The following is an 18,092-nucleotide window of genomic DNA, read 5'->3' as shown; positions in this document are numbered from 1 at the left end:
AATACAAAGGAGAAAGGAGACCAATCTGACAGTGATAAGGCCCCTACAAAGAAGAAAGCTGAACCAGCCGGCCAAGCTTCATCCGTGGTCCTATGCTCGCGATGCAAAGAAGAATGTGGCATCCAAGTGTCACACGAAGAGGTCGAGCAGACATTTCGTTTTGGCTCTCTCCCGCCTATCAAGTGGGCTTCGCCATCGCGAAACTATCAACTTGCCAGCCCAAGAGAAAAGGAGAAAGTGGAGTCACCGCCATCTCCAAAAGACTCCAATCTGTTCAAGAAGCTGAGAGCGGCCGCGGTTGATAGGAAACAAGAGGAGAAGGCTACGATCAAGCACAAAGACATTCGGACTAAGCCTTATATTCCACCTGCTTCAACCGCCACCATCAAGGAAGGTAAGTGGTACACCAGGGAGAAGGGGAAGGCAGTAGAGATAAGTCCTTCCAGGAAGAGGAAACTGCAGCGCAGGTTTGGAGAAGCCAAGCGCGCGCTAGAGGCTCTGGACCAGGGCCTGATCAAACCTTCGCAGTTGGTCAAATCACCTGAGCAGTATCAGAAAGAGATGGAGGCACTAGCTGCTAAACCATTAATGACTCCCCGCAGCTTCCAGAAGCAAGCGAGTTCAGCAACAGGGGCATCTAAGCCCAGTGTTTTTTGCAGGATCACCGACGAATGGAGACCCCCGCCAGCTCGAAAGGGGAGTTCGCCGACTAGGCGACCACCTGTCAGACGCAAGCTGTTTCGTGAGGACCCAGAGGCCAAATCCTCAGTTTTTGAGAGACTGGGGGGCAAGGACAGGACTACCAATACTTTACAGTGGAAACCTAAGCAGGTCCAGAGTGTAGTAGTCCTCCCTGTTGAGGGAAATGTAGTCAGGGAACCAAAGTCAAACTCTCCTGAGCCGGCTACCGGAATGCAGGGTCATGAGCAATGTGAGGTAAAAGGTCTCACTGAAGAATCGTTGGTGGACCGGCTGGCTAAGCAGTTCAACACTGACACCCCTGTCAACGAACCCAAGCTGAACCTGGATGAGGACATGGACGAGACAGTTATGACTGATACGTCCTGCAACATGGTCTACGTACTGCCCGCGAGGTATGCACTGCCAGTCGCCGCGCAGGATTGTGTTGAAGCTGAGGAAAGTAGTGCACAGCCCCTGCAGATTACGTCAGCAGTCACAGCACCTGTGGAAGAGGCTGTCTTTCTTGAAACAGAGGATGCCAACAGCAGAGAGTTCTTCATGAGTTTCACCAGGCCAACACCCGTTATGGTCCAACACATGCGACCTTTATACATCACAGCAGAAGTTGGCGGTACCAAGGTTAGTAACATCATGGTCGATACCGGAGCTGCCGTGAACGTCATCACTACCAGGACCATGCACTTGCTCGGGATAAAGAAAGAGAAAATCCAGTCTACGTCCCTTATACTTAAGAACTTCGCGGGGACTGTAACAAAGACTTTGGGGTTACTTTTCTTGCGCATCAAGGTTGGCCCTGCAGAGGGAGTTTATGCTTTCTTTGTGACAGATTGTTATGCAGCCTATAGCGCTATTCTGGGTAGAGATTGGATCCACCGGAGCTATTGTGTTCCGTCAACTCTCCATCAGAAACTCGTTAAGTGGAACAAGGAAACAGATAAGGCTGAGGTGATCAAAGCGGACCCTCGTCCATTCCCAGTTTCCGCGAATTATGTAGATGCCAGGTATTACTTGGAGCCTATTACTCCATTGCAGGTGAGTGGCATCGATAACAAGGGCCGCCCCACTGGGGTGACGACCTCTGATTTGGCACAGTGGGGGCTCACGCTCGCAAAAGAAGGCCTAGAAAGGCCTGGCCACGCTGTGCCTAAACCCTTGAACGATTAATGGATTACGACATTCCGGAGGAAGGGATAGAGGCCCTCCACTCGTTGTATGAACGGCTATCGTCATACTTAGTGGAAAGAGAGGCCTATGATCGAATCGCGACCTTAGAAACCGTCAACGAAGAACTCTCTGACCAAGAACGCGAAGACGAGGTCAAAATTCAGCCAGCTCCGACAGCGCTGGATGATACACCCCCTAACGTCAGAGACCCTACCGAGAAGGTCAATCTTGGAACAACAGATGAGCCTATGGAAGTGGCTATCAGCGCTTACTTAGAGCCTAGCGAAAAGCAGAGGCTTATTGAGCTATTACTGGAGTTCAAAGACTGCATTGCAGAGAAATATGAAGATATGCCCGGCCTGTCACCGGACTTGGTTTGCCATCAGCTGCCAACACTCCCTGACAGGAGGCCTGTGAAGCAAGAGTCGCGAAGAATGAATTCAGAAACCCAAGTCCTCGTCAAGGAGGAAGTCGAGAAAATGCATAAATCAGGCATTATCAGGGTGGCCAAATACAATCAGTGGCTATCCAATATAGTGCCTGTTCGCAAGAAGAACGACAAGATGAGGGTCTGCGTGGATTACAGAGACCTCAATCTCGCTACACCTAAAGATGTTTACCCCATGCCGGTGGCGGATATGTTGGTAGACGTCGTAGCAGGACACGAATTATTGTCCTTTATGGATGGCACCGCGGGGTATCACCAAATTCCAGTCGCCGAGGAGGACAGACATAAAACCGTGTTCAGGTGCCCTGGGTTCGCGGGCGTTTTCGAGTATGTGGTTATGCCTTTTGGGTTGAAGAATGCTGGGGCCACTTATCGGAGAGCCATGAACCTGATCTTCCACGATATCCTGGGAAAGATTTTAGAGGTTTACATCGATGATGTAGTAGTGAAGTCCAAGAAGAAAGGAGATCACATCACAGATCTCAGGAAAGTCTTCGAGCGCATGCGACAACATAAACTTAAGATGAATCCTGCCAAATGCGTGTTTGGAGTTCAAGCAGGAGATTTCCTGGGATTCATTGTCCATCAAAGGGGAATTGAAGTCCCTGAAGATAAAGCAAACGCAGTCATCAACGCTTCCCCTCCGCGAACGAAGAAGGAGCTACAACGCTTGCTGGGTAAAATCAACTTCCTGCGACGTTTTATTTCTAATTCTGCAAGTAAGATCCAGCCCTTTTCTCCACTGCTGAAGTTGCAAGGACAGAAAGAGTTTGTCTGGGAATCTCAACACCAAGAGGCTTTCGACAAAATCAAAGCCTATTTAGCGAGTCCACCAGTGCTTGTTCCCCCTCGAGCTGGATTTCCATTGAAGCTATATATTTCAGCAGCTGAGGCTTCCATTGGCAGCCTACTTGCCCAAGATGATGAGGGAGGTGTCGAGCATGCCATCTTCTACCTCAGTCGAACACTTACGGATTGCGAGACAAGGTATACTCCTATGGAAAAGCTGTGTCTCACGTTGTACTTCTCCGCGTGTAAGTTGCGCCACTACATGTTATCCTTTACTACCTGCATCATCGCTCAAACTGACCTGGTCAAGTACATGTTGTCGCGACCTATTCTGAGAGGACGCATTGGCAAGTGGGTACTGGCTCTATCCGAATTCTCACTGCAATACATTCCACAGAAGGCAGTGAAGGGACAAGCTATTGCAGACTTTCTGGCCCATCACCCTATGTTGGATATTCCCCCAGTGAAGGAATTAGAGATAGCTACCACTACCGCAATTCGACCAGATTTGGCACGCATTCCAGAGTACGCCATATGGCATCAAGCTACAATCTCCTTGCAACCCTGGGTATTATTTTTTGATGGTTCCAGAACCGAAACATTAGCAGGGGCAGGGATTGTACTGGAAAATCCAGCAGGTGATCGTTTCTCTTATTCTTTCCAATTGGAGTTTAAGTGCACAAATAACCAAGCCGAGTACGAGGCCCTTATCATTGGATTAGAAGTGTTATTGGAATTGGGAGTGAGGGACGTTCAGGTACGCGGTGACTCTCTGCTCGTGATAAATCAGCTCCAAGAGAAGTACAGGTGTGCAAGCTGTTTGCTCATTCCATATTTGAATCGCGCCGTTGAACTCCTGGATCAGTTTGATGACGCGGATTTGGAATACATACCTCGCGAGCTCAATTTTGCGGCCAATGAACTTGCTCAACTGGCTACAGGCATCACATTGAAATATGGGGTTCGCGAGCGCATTCTAAAAGTCGAACGCCGCACGTTGCCTTCATGGCTTGCACGGCTTAACCCGCCAGACGATCCGGTCGTCGCTGTCCTGGAGCCTATTGACGTCGATTGGCGAATTCCGTTGATCAACTACCTCAAGCAACCAGATCCTACAACAGACAGGAAGATACGTTTTCTTGCCTTAAACTATTTCCTCAGGGGTGACGAGTTACGACGACGAGGCGAAGATGGCATAGACTTCCGGTGTGTCTTTGGCCGCGAAGCAAAGCGCTTAATGCGCGAAGCCCATGCAGGAGTATGTGGCGCCCATCAAGCGGGCCCTAAGATGCGTTGGCTTATCCGCAGACATGGGTATTATTGGCCCAGCATTTTGAAGGAATGTATCACGTTTGCGAAAGGATGCCAAGAGTGCCAGGCACATGGTCCAGTGCAACACGTTCCAAACATCCCCATGCAGCCTATTATCAAGCCTTGGACTGAATGAGGCTGGGCATTGGACTTGATTGGGATGATTCACCCTCATTCTTCTCTCCAACACAAATTCATCATTGTGGCCACTGATTTCTTTACCAAATGGGTCGAAGCTGAGCCTTTGAAAGAGGCTTCCGGTGCCACTATTCGACAATTTATTTTTCAGAACATCATCTGCAGGTTTGGTATCCCTGAAGTGCTTGTCTCAGACAGGGGGGCAGCGTTCATGGGCGGTGAGGTAGAGAAGCTTGTCAACGACTTGGGCATCCAGTTTGTCCACATTACACCATATTATGCCCAGTCCAACGGTCAAGCAGAGGCCAGTAACAAGATTATTATCACCATTATCAAGAAGATGCTTGTTGAAAACCCTCGCCTGTGGCACAACACGTTGTATGAGACACTTTGGGCTTATCGCACCTCCAAGAGGAACCCTACTGCTACAACACCCTATGCACTAATGTTTGGTCATGACGCAGTTTTACCCTTAGAACTCAACGTTCAATCCTTGCGCGTCCATGATAGAAGCATTTTAATGTGATATTTTAATAGTTAATTCCTCACATTTTGCTTAGTTAATTCCTTAACGAATCGATTTTTAATTCAATTTTTATTTTTAGGTACATTGGAGTAGATGATGATGAAATAAGTGTTAGGTCCATAAAATGATGGAGAAAAATGGAAATGCACTAAAAAGGTCAACTTTACACATTTTCCTACTCCGGCTAGGAGAAACCAAGCCAAGCAAGGAAGAAGGAGCGACCACCTGACCAAATGAACTTCAAATGAGCTGAAACCTTCCAGATCCATTCTAGACATCCTAAGAAACATTTCTTATGAAGAGTGCAAGAGCCAAAAAGAAGTGGAAGGCCTTCAAACAGTCAGCCCAATGTTCTGCAGAAGCAAAACTGGAAAACTGGACCTGTAAGGAGTCCAGCAGAAATTCCGGCCCAAACACATGGAGATAAATTCTGAAAATTTTACAGAATGATCTACACTCATGATGGATCATTTCATATGAAGAAGTCACGGGCAAAATCTGAAGTCTTGGTGGAGAATTAATTGAAGGAAAAATGAGTAGAAAGTGACTCAAACCTAACAAATTCCATTAGTGTTTAAATATTCAAACCTAATAAATTCCATTAATGTTTAAATGCTCAAACCTAACATATCATCATTTGTTTAAATCCAAATAGTTTTGCTTGGTAGCCTATAAATAGAGGCTACAACAAAGAAGAAAGACATTCCTTCATCCATTCCATCTTCTTTGTCTCTCCATTTCCTTTCCATTTTCCTTTCCATCCTCTAGTTTCAAGTGTAGTCATCTCCACGAGTTCAAGCAAGGCCAAAGAAGAAGAAGAGAAGCTGTGAGCACTTCCATCCATAGCCATCCTTGAAGCTTGCTTTCGAGTTTCAAGAATCCACAACGTGAATCATCCATCTCATCTTCATCCACGGTGTAATCCTATTCTCCTTTGTAACCTTTGCTTTGAATTTCGTTGGTTATGAACTAGTTGACATATATGTTTGAACAAAGTATTATTTCTGGAATTTTTATGATTAATTGAGAATTTTCAGATTCATATATTGTGATTCGAGAGTTGCTTATGTGGGTTTGTTTAATTAAATTTGCGTTATAGATAACTTTTGTATTTTAATCTTATGTGGTTGCAAACACTTAGGGTTTCGATATGAATGGTGCTAGGTTTAAGAACATGAAATCGACTTTTCGTTTTGTGTAAACTTGAATCAAAGTAGTAAAGGTTTTGTACAAAGATCGAATTTAATTAAAGAGAATTGCAATTAGGTGGACTTTTCCATACTAAGTTGTACACTTGAGTTGATAGCCTTTCTCTATGTGTAATGCGTTAAACATGACATGATTGACTAGCTTTCTAGGGTTTGATTGCATGTTTGATAGGATTAATCTAGGTGCTTTCGCTTAGGTTAATTAGCATTGAAAAGTAAAAAATGGGAATTCATTTGCTTTCGAATGTTTCACATGATCAACTCCTTTCTCATGACTTAGATGAACAATATTAGGGTTTGAATCAATTTTAATCATAAGTTTCGGTTTTGATCTTTGTTCCTTCATTCCATTCGTATTTTTATGTTTTTGCATTTTAATTGTTTTTGTTAACTTAGTTTCATTTTCGAAAAAACCAAAAACAAAATCCCCCCTTTTCGTGTAAAATGTTTATATTTTGTGAATACATTTGTGAATATTATACTTTGTTTTAATTTTAATTGTTTAATTGTTTGACAATGACAGGTGTACCCTCAATCCCCGGAATAGAACGATCCTTATTTGCTTATACTACTAACGATCTTTTCAGGGTTAAATTATGCGCTTGCTTTGAGCGTATCAATTTTTTGGCGCCGTTGCCGGGGATTGAAAAATCATTTGTCACTTTGTGAATAATATGTTTTGTTTATATTGTGATATTAAAATATATATATATATATATATATATGTATATATATAATTGTGAATAGTGACGTTTTGTACTTGTTTGGAGTGAAAGTTTTGTCTAATTTTACTTGTAAAGAAAAAGAAGAGTAAAACAATGAAAATTGAATTATGAATATTGTTAATTATTTAATTGTTATGAGTGTGTAAAATCGTATGAGTAGACAAGGGCCCTTTTGTTAATATTGGCCTTAACCCTTCATTTGTACCTTTCTAAGGTCTTATGAGGTTGAGGGCGGCCTTTATTAGCATTTGGAGAACAGTCTAACACATGAGTACTTTCCAAACTGAGTAAGGGGCATTACAGATGGTGTCTTAGGTTGAGACCCTGGGTGATGGGTTCAAATTGGATCTCAGAGATACTATAGACTGTGCGTAAACCACAATGTGGAAGTAGCCAATAGGGGCGTAAACCTCAATGAGGGAGTAGCCTCCGTAGTATCACCAAAATGAGTCCTCCCTCTCACTTACCTCTTAATCTGGCTATCTGGCCTTCTGAAACCACGGAAAGAGACTTATGTCTAGGCGACTATCCCTATATCGTAGCTCACCAATAGTAGTGGTTTCTATTGGGCTCGACTTACAACTTGGACTCAATTGAGTTATTAACTATGTTTATAAGTTCTAAAAAAAAAAAAAAAGCAAAATACTTGTACATAACTTACACTTGTAGTTTGTTTTGTTTTTACACTTTTTACTTGTACAAACCTTTTACTTTTACCCCTTTTGTTGTACATCATGAATAGTGACGTTTCCTTGTATAAAGTATTAACTTGTATTTCTTGTATTTGTAATTTACTAACTTGTGTAATTCTCAATGTTGTTCAGGAATTCCATGAATGACCGAGCCTTCTAAAATCCCTAGTGCACGAGAGATTGAAGAAAGACTTGCACGTTTGAAGAATCCTCCACAACTTGAATACAGAAGACCTTATTCCTTGCAATTCAAAGAGTACAAGTTTAACGAGCAAGGGAAGAGAATTTATTCTTCTGAGGAATCTACATCACCTACACCTACTCCATCTCCTCCTTCACGTTCACCTTCACCTGTGGTTTCGTCTAACTCTACACCACCACCTTCACCACCACCTGAAGAAGTTCAAGAAGAGAGAATGGCATCCATTAGGGAACTATCCACAGCAACAGTTGAGGGAGGACCCCCTATAGGTATTGTGTACCCTGCCCCTGCTGCAGGAAGAAATGCAGAGTTTGAGCTGAAGAGTGGATTATTGCACCAACTCCCTAAGTTTCATGGGCTTCCTATGGAGGACGCCAACAAGCATCTTAGAGCATTTCAGGTTGTGTGTTCTAACATGCAACCACAAGGAGCAGATGAGAACATTCTAAGGATGAAGGCATTTCCATTTTCCTTAGCTGACAGAGCCAAAGATTGGCTATATGAGATTCCTGCTGGACGTATCACCTCTTGGGACACAATGAGGAAGGCCTTCTTGGAAAGATACTTCCCAGCTTCCAAGGTCATCACACTCAGGAAGAAGCTCAGTGGAATTGAACAAGCTCCAGATGAGTCCTATTCTGCCTATTATGAGAGGTTCAACTCCTTACTTGCCCAATGTCCTCAACATCAGATGAAGGATGAGACCCTACTGACATGCTTTTATGAGGGACTCTTACCCTTAGAGAGGCAAATGCTTGATGCTGCAGCTGGAGGAGCTTTTGTGGACAAGTCACCTGCAGATGGAAAGGAACTTATTGAGAATCGTGCCCTCAACAGTCAACAATATGAGGGTATAGGGCACTCCATTCGAAAGGTGCATGAAGTGGGCAGGAATACTGCCATTGAGGATCAACTGAACAAGCTCACTCTTCTAATGAACCAAGTCGTCACTTCTAAGGGCATTGGTGCACCAATAGCTTGTGGGGTATGCTCTATGCAAGGGCATGTTACAGATCAGTGCCCTCAACTCAATGAGAATGGAGGATGGGAATCCGCAAATGCTATTGGAGGATTTCAAGGTGGATATCAGGGAGGACCTCAACGTCCTAAGTATGATCCTTATTCCAATACCTACAACCCTGGATGGAGGGACCATCCCAACTTCAAGTGGACAAACAATGAAAACACTCAGAATCCTCTTGGAGGGAATTTCCAACGTCCTCAAGGGCCTTCATTTCAAGGATCATCTTTTCAAAGGCCTTACATGCCTCCTCCACAGAACTCTGGGACTTCAAATTCTCATTATGATAAGGCGTTGGAAGCCTTGACTAGCTCTACACAAGCCTTGACAAACTCCACTCAGGCTTTGATCCAAGGACAACAGACCCATACTAAGGACATTGCAGAACTCAAGAAGCAGATGGGCCAAGTTGTGGATTTCATGAGCAAGATTCATGAGAATGGGAAGCTCCCTAGTGTCACAATACCTAACCCTAAGGGTAATATAGAGAATGCATCAGTTGTGACTACAAGGAATGGAAGACCATTTGTGGATCAACCCAAGCCACCCAAGAAGGCCCAAGCAAATGTTGAGACTGCAGAGGAACGAGAGCCCACCAAGTTGGGACTTGAGAAAGACCCTGCAACGTCCAAAGAAGAGATTAGGACATCCTCATCTCCTAAGGCAAATCCGGAACATAAAGGTAATAATTCCAACTCATCAAATTCGGTTATTGCTAACAATTCTTCTTGTATGCCCTTCCCACACAGGTTTGCCAAATCTAAGAAGGATGAGAGTGACCAAGCTATCTTGGAAACTTTCAAGAAGGTGCAAGTAAACTTACCCCTCCTAGAGGCCATCAAGCAAGTCCCTATGTATGCCAAGTTCCTCAAAGAACTTTGCACCACTAGGAGAGTAAACCGTGAAAAGGAGGTGGTGAAGGTAAGTGAGAATGTTTCTGCCTTGATTCAGAGGAAGATTCCTCCAAAGTGTAAGGATCCTGGAAGCTTTACTATTCCATGTACTATTGGTAACTCCAGATTTAAGAATGCCATGCTAGATCTAGGTGCATCTGTTAATGTTATGCCCTATTCTGTTTATGAAACCCTAGGTCTAGGTGAGCTTAAATCTGACAATGTTATCATTCAGTTAGCTGACAGATCCAATGCATACCCTAGAGGTTTGTTGGAGGATGTGCTTGTACAGGTTAACCATCTTATCTTCCCAGCTGATTTTTATGTGTTGGAAATGGAGGACTCCCCTGTGAGTTCCACTCCATTGCTTTTGGGACGTCCTTTCTTAAGGACAGCTAGGACAAAGATAGATGTGTATGCAGGCTCTCTCACCATGGAATTTGATGGTGAAGTTATTGGCTTCAACATCTTTGAAGCCATGAGGTATCCTCTTGATGTTAATGATTGTTATTCTATTGACATTTTGGACGAACTTGCACAGAAAATGTTTGATGCCATGCATGAGGATACCTTAGCCACGACGCTTGAACAAGGAGTAGGATACACAAAAGGTGGCATCACTATCTCAGAGGATGAATTGAAGGACACTTGTGAAGGAGAGATCATTGAAAACGTCTCCTTCCTTGAAGCATCCCCTTATGTAGGTAAGTCTAACTCTCCTTTGTCCATTCAGTTATCTACTAACAAGACTTTACCTTCAGTGGTCCAGGCCCCAGAACTTGAGCTTAAACCTCTTCCAGACAATTTGAAGTATGTCTACTTAGGGGACAAGGAGACCTTACCAGTGATTGTGTCCTCTGCACTTACGACTCCACAAGAAGAGAAGTTGGTGGAAATGCTGAAGCAACACAAGACCGCCATAGGATGGACATTGGCGGACATCAAGGGAATCAGCCCTACAACTTGCGTCCATAGGATACTTCTAGAGGAGGGGTCTAAACCCACCAGAGAGGCTCAACGTCGTCTCAACCCTCCAATGATGGAAGTTGTGAAGAAGGAGGTTATCAAACTCCTAGATTGTGGGGTGATCTACCCCATTTCAGATTCCAAGTGGGTGTCCCCAGTTCAAGTTGTGCCCAAGAAATCTGGGGTAACTGTGGTGAAGAATGCTGAGAACGAACTGGTGCCCCAAAGGACAGTCACAGGCCACAGAGTATGCATTGACTATAGGAGGCTCAACGCAACAACAAGGAAAGATCATTTTCCCCTTCCATTCATTGATCAGATGCTTGAGCGCCTAGCTGGACATGATTATTACTGCTTCTTGGATGGCTACTCAGGCTACAATCAAATTGCCATAGCCAATGAAGATCAAGAGAAGACAACTTTCACTTGCCCCTTTGGGACGTTTGCCTATCGACGTATGCCCTTTGGACTTTGCAACGCTCCAGGTACCTTTCAGAGGTGTATGGTAAGTATCTTTTCAGATTATATTGAGAAAATCATAGAGGTATTCATGGATGACTTTTCAGTTTTTGGAAAGAATTTTGATGATTGTCTTAATAATCTGGAGATAATTTTGAAACGTTGCATGGAAACTAACCTTGTATTAAACTGGGAAAAATGCCATTTTATGGTTAAACAAGGAATAGTTCTAGGACATATTGTCTCTGCTAGGGGAATAGAGGTTGATAAAGCCAAGGTGGATATTGTGCGTTACTTACCCTCTCCCACTTCTGTGAGAGAGATTCGTTCTTTCCTTGGTCATGCAGGGTTTTACAGGAGGTTTATCAAGGATTTCTCCAAGATTTCAAGACCTCTATGCCTACTTCTCCAAAAGGATGTGACGTTTCACTTTGACAAGGAGTGTCAAGAAGCTTTTGACAAGCTTAAGGAATTGTTGACGTCTGCCCCAATCATGTTACCTCCAGATTGGTCCTTGCCCTTTGAGTTGATGTGTGATGCCTCTGACTATGCAGTTGGAGCTGTTTTGGGGCAAAGGAAGGACAAACGACCTTATGCCATCTACTACGCCTCAAGGACTCTAAATGATGCACAGATGAACTATTCCACCACAGAGAAAGAGCTCCTTGCAGTTGTCTTTGCCCTTGAGAAATTTCGTTCTTACTTACTTGGTACCAAAGTTATTATTTATACTGACCATGCAGCTTTGAAATATTTGATGACCAAGAAGGAGGCGAAACCAAGGCTCATTAGATGGATACTACTCTTGCAAGAATTTGACGTGGAAATCAAGGACAAGAAGGGTAGTGAAAACGTGGTAGCTGACCACTTGAGTCGTTTGGTGCATGCAGAAGACCCTCTCCCTCTGGTGGAGACGTTTCCAGATGAGCAGCTCTTTGGACTTCAGGTAAGTGAACCATGGTATGCAGATATTGTGAATTACATTGTTTCTAGACAAATTCCTGATACCATGTCACGTGCTCATAGAGATAGGCTTAAGAAAATTGTTAAGCAATATGTTTGGGATGAACCTTATCTATGGAAATATTGCTCTGATCAACTGATTAGGAGATGTGTGCCTGAACATGAACATAATGCCATACTTTCTTTTTGCCATTCTAAAGCATGTGGGGGTCACTTTGGGTCTAAGAAGACTGCATTTAAGGTGTTAGAGTCTGGGTTCTTTTGGCCAACGTTATTTAAGGATGCATATGCCTATTGTTTAACATGTGATAGATGCCAAAGAACCGGAAATCTAAGTTCTAGAGATCAAATGCCATTATCTAATATCATAACTGTTGAAATATTTGATGTCTGGGGTATAGATTTCATGGGCCCTTTTCCTTCATCTTTTGGATGTCTCTATATATTGCTTGCTGTGGATTATGTTTCGAAATGGGTGGAAGCCAAGGCCACTCGGACTAATGACTCTAAGGTTGTTGCAGATTTTATCAAGTCTAACATCTTTAGCAGGTTTGGAATGCCTAGAGTTCTTATTAGTGATGGTGGCTCCCACTTTTGCAATCGGACGATTGAAGCTCTCTTGAAGAAGTATGATGTGACACATAAGGTTTCTACACCATATCATCCCCAAACAAGTGGGCAAGCTGAAGTCTCTAACCGTCAGATTAAGGGGATCTTGGAGAAGACTGTGAACCCTAACAGGAAAGACTGGTCTTTGCGTTTGGAGGATGCTTTGTGGGCTTACAGAACTGCATACAAAACTCCCATAGGTATGTCACCATATCGAATTGTCTATGGCAAACCTTGCCATTTACCTGTGGAGTTAGAGCACAAATCTTGGTGGGCTGTGAAGCAGTTCAACATGGATATTGATGCAGCTGGGCTTCATAGGAAGTTGCAGTTGCAAGAGTTAGAGGAGATTAGGAATGATGCCTTCGAAAGTGCTAAGATTTACAAGGACAAGACTAAGGCATTCCATGATAAAATGATTCGAAGGAAGACTTTTGTTGTGGGCCAAAAAGTTCTTCTCTTCCATTCTCGTCTCAAACTCTTCCCAGGTAAACTTCGTTCTCGTTGGATTGGGCCTTTTGTTATCACTAATGTGTTCTCCCATGGAGCTGTGCAGATAAAGAGTGAACAAACAGGTAACGAGTTCAAAGTGAATGGCCATCGCTTGAAGCCTTACTATGATGCGTTTGTGGAACATGACTTGGAGGTTGTACCCCTCCAAAACGCCCCACAACCAAAGGAGTAAATGGAGGTACAAGTCTAGGCTGAAAGACTTTAAACATTAAGCGCTGCATGGGAGGCAACCCATTTGAACCGTAGCTGTGGAGGAGCCATCAACGCAGATTTGCTCTCTTAAACTCTATCTCCTCTATTACTATTTTCTGATTGTATCTTTGTTATTTGCATTTTTAGTTTTTGTTTTTAGGTTTTCTTGAGTTAATCATTCCATTCACATGATAATTGTTCATTGCATGCTCTAACTTGTTTAACATTGAGGACAATGTATGATTTAAGTGTGGGGGGAAGGATTAATGCTTGTAGTTAGTTTTTGTCATAAAAAGAAAACAAAATAAAAAATCAGAAAAATCAGAAAATTAAAAAAATTAAATTAAAAAAAAAAAAAAAAAAAAAATCGTTAACTTTGTTTTAGGTTTTATATTCATGTTTTGGTTTTTGTTTATCTTTGTTCTTTAGTTTGTTTGTTTTGTTTGTTTGTTGTTAGAGTCAAAATGAATTTTGGGTAAATATCTTCTTCATCGTAGGCGCATCCAATGGGATGTGATGTCTAAAGGTCTAGTTTGGATATGAGAAGTGCTGACAAAGGGTCTCATCCCCTGTCAATCAAGTGAGCTGAGCTCCGCCAAAATCGTTCCTCTCTTCACCTGGTCATGTTCCAAAGGAGTTACCGAAAGGAGAAGAGAAATATCCCTAAGTCCAAAACGTTTTTTTTTTTTTTTTTTTTTTTTTTTTTTTTTTTCTTGTATGTTGCGTCACTTTATGTGTTGTTCTTGTTTTTGTTTTGTTTTGAGTCATAGGATGCCTTTCAACTGTCTGGGATGATTCTATATCTCTGAAATCATGACTAAAAGAGGATCACAATATTGAGATGATTTTAACATGGTATTCTTTGGTTAATTGAGATATATGAAAAATATGTGCTTTGTAGTGGATATGGATTGCATGACCTTGGTACAGAATATAAGCATGTTAAGATGAGTTGTGATTCATAAAGCCCATGTGAGATAATTGAGCCATGTCCCTTTTTCTTGGAGTGAAATGAAAATATATTCTTAATTTCTTGGCGATGTTTTGATGATCTCATTATTCTTTCATCTTGATTGACTGCTTGCCATAGATTAAGTTTAATGGACTAGAGAATGCTAGAATTCGCTCTTGTGCTTGTTGAGACGTGATATCAATACATGGCCCTGATTCTGGAAGGGATAGAGGTTCTCTAGGAATTACCACCATTGCCAAATAAACTTGTGTCCCCAATTGTGCCCGTCGTGGGACCCCTCTAGTTAAGCCCCTTTGAGCCTACATTAAGCCTTTTCGTTCATCACCCTTAAAATCCTTAACCATGAAGCTTAGTATAGTTACAACTCTACCCTTTGTTCTAAGAACTTAGTGGAGCTAACTTTTGAGACATATTACATGGGTTTGGTGTTAAAGATGAAGATTGAGAAGAGGTGAAAGTTCAAGTGTGGGGGTAGAATTGTCCATAAAGAAAAGATATGTGAAAGCCGTGAAAAATGAAAATAAAGAAAAAAAAATATATATATATATATATACGGCTAAAAAGAAATAAAAAGAAAAGTATATGGACTTTAATACCCCATACTTAGTGATTTTGGAGTTTGCTTTGAATTGAAGGCCCACTACAGAAAAATTTGGCCTTTGTCCATTTCACTAGATTCAAGGGAAGTTTACATTGAAGATTGGGCCCAACATGAAGACATTTGGCCCTCTTATATTACCACTATGGGGAAGTGACGTTTTTGCAATGCCTTGGTGGAATATTTCGAAATCTCTACATTCATATGAGCTCTACTAGGTTTTTAGGACACTTTGATAAATCCTTACCTTTCGTTTCTTTAAACCTTGAGCCTGAGCCCCATTACAACCCTTGAGAGAGGACCTTCTTGATCCTTAAGATGGGACAGCCCTTGATGTGGAGATAAGTTACAAGAGTTGAACCTATGGCAGTCCATTCGTGCAAGTAGTTGATATCCTTCATGAGATCTTTAAAAGAAAAATTATGTGCTTTTGTTTCTATACATATGTGATCTACTTTGTTTATCTTTCACATGTACTTGAGTGAATAAGCTTTTAAGCATTGCCATGATCTGAGAGAAGAAAGAGGGATATACTTGTGAGATTTGAATCATACTTGTCTGAAGCATGCTAAGCTTAAACCCATCACCATTGTTACAACCAAGTCCTACTTGTGTATGTGTGGATTACATGTTTTAATTAACTCTCGAATGCCTAAACATTAATTCTTGGTTGAGTGCTAATCTTGGTGTGGTGAAAGTAAGAGATTGCTGAGACAAAAAGTTGAAGGGCAATAGAGTCATTGTATTTGTAGAGTCTTTAAATTTTCGTTGAGTCTTAGTTGTGTCTGTGTTTTGATTTTGCTAAGGGACTAGCAAAAGCTAAGTGTGGGGGAATTTGATAGAAGCATTTTAATGTGATATTTTAATAGTTAATTCCTCACATTTTGCTTAGTTAATTCCTTAACGAATCGATTTTTAATTCAATTTTTATTTTTAGGTACATTGGAGTAGATGATGATGAAATAAGTGTTAGGTCCATAAAATGATGGAGAAAAATGGAAATGCACTAAAAAGGTCAACTTTACACATTTTCCTACTCCGGCTAGGAGAAACCAAGCCAAGCAAGGAAGAAGGAGCGACCACCTGACCAAATGAACTTCAAATGAGCTGAAACCTTCCAGATCCATTCTAGACATCCTAAGAAACATTTCTTATGAAGAGTGCAAGAGCCAAAAAGAAGTGGAAGGCCTTCAAACAGTCAGCCCAATGTTCTGCAGAAGCAAAACTGGAAAACTGGACCTGTAAGGAGTCCAGCAGAAATTCCGGCCCAAACACATGGAGATAAATTCTGAAAATTTTACAGAATGATCTACACTCATGATGGATCATTTCATATGAAGAAGTCACGGGCAAAATCTGAAGTCTTGGTGGAGAATTAATTGAAGGAAAAATGAGTAGAAAGTGACTCAAACCTAACAAATTCCATTAGTGTTTAAATATTCAAACCTAATAAATTCCATTAATGTTTAAATGCTCAAACCTAACATATCATCATTTGTTTAAATCCAAATAGTTTTGCTTGGTAGCCTATAAATAGAGGCTACAACAAAGAAGAAAGACATTCCTTCATCCATTCCATTTTCTTTGTCTCTCCATTTCCTTTCCATTTTCCTTTCCATCCTCTAGTTTCAAGTTTAGTCATCTCCACGAGTTCAAGCAAGGCCAAAGAAGAAGAAGAGAAGCCGTGAGCACTTCCATCCATAGCCATCCTTGAAGCTTGCTTTCGAGTTTCAAGAATCCACAACGTGAATCATCCATCTCATCTTCATCCACGGTGTAATCCTATTCTCCTTTGTAACCTTTGCTTTGAATTTCGTTGGTTATGAACTAGTTGACATATATGTTTGAACAAAGTATTATTTCTGGAATTTTTATGATTAATTGAGAATTTTCAGATTCATATATTGTGATTCGAGAGTTGCTTATGTGGGTTTGTTTAATTAAATTTGCGTTATAGATAACTTTTGTATTTTAATCTTATGTGGTTGCAAACACTTAGGGTTTCGATATGAATGGTGCTAGGTTTAAGAACATGAAATCGACTTTTCGTTTTGTGTAAACTTGAATCAAAGTAGTAAAGGTTTTGTACAAAGATCGAATTTAATTAAAGAGAATTGCAATTAGGTGGACTTTTCCATACTAAGTTGTACACTTGAGTTGATAGCCTTTCTCTATGTGTAATGCGTTAAACATGACATGATTGACTAGCTTTCTAGGGTTTGATTGCATGTTTGATAGGATTAATCTAGGTGCTTTCGCTTAGGTTAATTAGCATTGAAAAGTAAAAAATGGGAATTCATTTGCTTTCGAATGTTTCACATGATCAACTCCTTTCTCATGACTTAGATGAACAATATTAGGGTTTGAATCAATTTTAATCATAAGTTTCGGTTTTGATCTTTGTTCCTTCATTCCATTCGTATTTTTATGTTTTTGCATTTTAATTGTTTTTGTTAACTTAGTTTCATTTTCGAAAAAACCAAAAACAAAATCCCCCCTTTTCGTGTAAAATGTTTATATTTTGTGAATACATTTGTGAATATTATACTTTGTTTTAATTTTAATTGTTTAATTGTTTGACAATGACAGGTGTACCCTCAATCCCCGGAATAGAACGATCCCTATTTGCTTATACTACTAACGATCTTTTCAGGGTTAAATTATGCGCTTGCTTTGAGCGTATCAGTCCAGGATCAGCATCACTTGATCGGCGAAGATTATGTCCAAGCGATGTAGCAAGAACACGAAGACTTAAGCGAGCAGCGCTTAGCGGCTTTGGATAACTTAGTGGTGGAAAAACAGCGTATCGCCCGCGCCTATGATAAGAGGACGCATGGCCGAAGTTACAAGGAAGGTGACCTTGTTTGGAAAGCAGTTCGGCCCTTTGGCGAGAAATTGACCGGTCGCGGTAAATGGACTCCACGATGGGAAGGACCCTTTGTTGTTCACCGCATTCTGGAGCGCGGGGCTTTTCACCTCAAAGATTTGGACAGCGACATC

This window comes from Rosa rugosa, chromosome 5 (assembly GCF_958449725.1).
Source record: "Rosa rugosa chromosome 5, drRosRugo1.1, whole genome shotgun sequence".
In the NCBI taxonomy this organism is placed as follows: domain Eukaryota; kingdom Viridiplantae; phylum Streptophyta; class Magnoliopsida; order Rosales; family Rosaceae; genus Rosa; species Rosa rugosa.
This window is presented reverse-complemented; position numbering follows the sequence as displayed.